Raw genomic sequence first — 2,979 nt, forward strand, 5'->3', positions numbered from 1 at the left:
TGTGTGTGTGTTGTCGGTGTGTGTGTGTGTTGTCGGTGTGTGTGTGTTGTCGGTGTGTGTGTGTGTGTGTGTGTGTTGTCGGTGTGTGTGTGTTCTCGGTGTGTGTGTGTGTGTTTGTGTTGTCGGTGTGTGTGTGTGTGTTGTCGGTGTGTGTGTGTGTGTGTGTGTGTGTGTTGTCGGTGTGTGTGTGGGTGTGTTGTCGGTGTGTGTGTGTGTGTTGTCGGTGTGTGTGTGTGTGTGTGTGTTGTCGGTGTGTGTGTGTGTGTTGCTGGTGTTTGTGTGTGTGTGTGTTGTCGGTGTGTGTGTGTGTGTTGTCGGTGTGTGTGTGTGTGTGTGTGTGTGTGTTGTTGGTGTGTGTGTGTGTGTGTGTTGTCGGTGTGTGTGTGTGTTGTCGGTGTGTGTGTGTGTGTGTGTGTTGTCGGTGTGTGTGTGTGTGTTGTCGGTGTGTGTGTGTGTGTGTGTTGTCGTTGTTGTGTGTGTGTGTTGTCGGTGTGTGTGTGTGTGTGTGTGTTGTCGGTGTGTGTGTGTGTGTGTGTGTGTGTGTGTGTAGTCGGTGTGTGTGTGTTGTCGGTGTGTGTGTGTGTGTGTTGTCGGTGTGTGTGTGTGTGTTGTCGGTGTGTGTGTGTTTGTGTTGTCAGTGTGTGTGTGTGTGTGTGTGTTGTCGGTGTGTGTGTGTGTGTGTGTGTGTGTGTGTTGTCGGGTGTGTGTGTGTGTGTGTGTTGTCGGTGTGTGTGTGTGTGTTGTCGGTGTGTGTGTGTGTGTGTTGTCGGTGTGTGTGTGTGTGTGTTGCCGGTGTTTTTGTGTGTGTGTGTTGTCGGTGTGTGTGTGTTGTCGGTGTGTGTGTGTGTGTGTGTTTTCGGTGTGTGTGTGTGTTGTCGGTGTGTGTGTGTGAGTTGTCGGTGTGTGTGTGTGTGTGTTGTCGGTGTGTTTGTGTGTGTGTGTTGTCGGTGTGTGTGTGTGTGTTGTCGGTGTGTGTGTGTGTGTGTTGTGTGTGTGTGTGTTGTCGGTGTGTGTGTGTGTGTTGTCGGTGTGTGTGTGTGTGTTGTCCGTGTGTGTGTGTGTGTGTGTTGTCGATGTGTGTGTGTGTGTGTTGTGTGTGTGTGTGTTGTCGGTGTGTGTGTGTGTTGTCGGTGTGTGTGTGTGTGTTGTCGGTGTGTGTGTGTGTGTGTGTGTTGTCGGTGTGTGTGTGTGTTGTCGGTGTGTGTGTGTGTGTGTTGTCGGTGTGTGTGTGTGTGTGTGTGTGTGTGTGTTGTCGGTGTGTGTGTGTGTGTGTTGTGTGTGTGTGTGTTGTCGGTGTGTGTGTGTGTGTGTGTTGTCGGTGCGTGTGTGTGTGTGTTGTCGGTGTGTGTGTGTGTGTTGTCGGTGTGTGTGTGTGTGTGTGTGTGTGTTGTCGGTGTGTGTGTGTGTGTGTGTGTTGTCGGTGTGTGTGAGTTGTCGGTGTGTGTGTGAGTGTGTTATCGGTGTGTGTGTGTGTGTGTGTGTGTTGTCGGTGTGTGTGTGTGTGTGTCTGTGTGTGTGTGTGTTGTCGGTGTGTGTGTGTTGTCGGTGTGTGTGTGTGTGTGTTGTCGGTGTGTGTGTGTGTGTTGTCGGTGTGTGTGTGTTGTTGGTGTGTGTGTGTTGTCGGTGTGTGTGTGTGTGTTGTCGGTGTGTGTGTGTGTTTGTGTTGTCGGTGTGTGTGTGTGTGTTGCTGGTGTTTGTGTGTGTGTGTGTTGTCGGTGTGTGTGTGTGTGTTGTCCGTGTGTGTGTGTGTGTGTGTTGTCGGTGTGTGTGTGTGTGTTGTTGGTGTGTGTGTGTGTGTGTTGTCGTTGTTGTGTGTGTGTGTTGTCGGTGTGTGTGTGTGTGTGTGTGTTGTCGGTGTGTGTGTGTGTGTTGTCGGTGTGTGTGTGTGTGTGTGTGTTGTCGGTGTGTGTGTGTGTGTTGTCGGTGTGTGTGTGAGTGTGTGTTGTTGGTGTGTTTGTGTGTGTGTGTTGTCGGTGTGTGTGTGTGTTGTCGGTGTGTGTGTGTGTGTGTGTGTTGTCGGTGTGTGTGTTGTCGGTGTGTGTGTGTGTGTTTTCGGTGTGTGTGTGTGTTGTCGGTGTGTGTGTGTGTGTGTTTTGTCGGTGTGTGTGTGTGTGTTGCTGGTGTTTGTGTGTGTGTGTGTTGTCGGTGTGTGTGTGTGTGTTGTCGGTGTGTGTGTGTGTGTGTGTGTGTGTGTGTGTGTTGTCGGTGTGTGTTTGTTGTCGGTGTGTGTGTGTGTGTGTTGTCGGTGTGTGTGTGTGTGTGTGTGTGTGTGTGTGTGTGTTGTCGGTGTGTGTGTGTGTGTTGTCGGTGTGTGTGTGTGTATGTGTGTTGTCGGTGTGTGTGAGTGTGTTGCTGGTGTGTGTGTGTGTGTGTGTGTTGTCGGTGTGTGTGTATGTGTTGTTGGTGTGTGTGTGTGTTGTCGGTGTGTGTGTGTGTGTGTTGTCGGTGTGTGTGTGTGTATGTGTTGTCAGTGTGTGTGTGTGTGTGTGTTGTCGGTGTGTGTGTGTGTGTGTTGTCGGTGTGTGTGTGTTTGTTGTCGGTGTGTGTGTGTGTGTGTGTGTGTTTTGTAGGTGTGTGTGTGTGTGTTGTCGGTGTGTGTGTGTTGTCGGTGTGTGTGTGTGTGTGTTGTCGGTGTGTGTGTGTGTGTGTTGTCGGTGTGTGTGTGTGTGTGTGTCTGTGTTGTCGGTGTGTGTTTGTGTGTTGTCGGTGTGTGTGTTTGTGTGTTGTCTGTGTGTGTGTGTTGTCGGTGTGTGTGTGTGTTGTCGGTGTGTGTGTGTGTGTGTGTTGTCGGTGTGTGTGTGTGTGTTGTCAGTGTGTGTGTGTGTGTTGTCGGTGTGTGTGTGTGTGTGTGTTGTCGGTGTGTGTGTGTGTCTGTGTTGTCGGTGTGTGTGTGTGTGTGTGTGTGTTGTCGGTGTGTGTGTGTTGTCGGTGTGTGTGTGCGTGTTGTCGGTGTGTTGTCGGTGTGTGTGTGTGTGTGGT

The sequence above is a fragment of the Salmo salar genome, unplaced genomic scaffold (assembly GCF_965601325.2).
Source record: "Salmo salar unplaced genomic scaffold, fSalSal1 ptg000652l, whole genome shotgun sequence".
Classification (NCBI taxonomy): domain Eukaryota; kingdom Metazoa; phylum Chordata; class Actinopteri; order Salmoniformes; family Salmonidae; genus Salmo; species Salmo salar.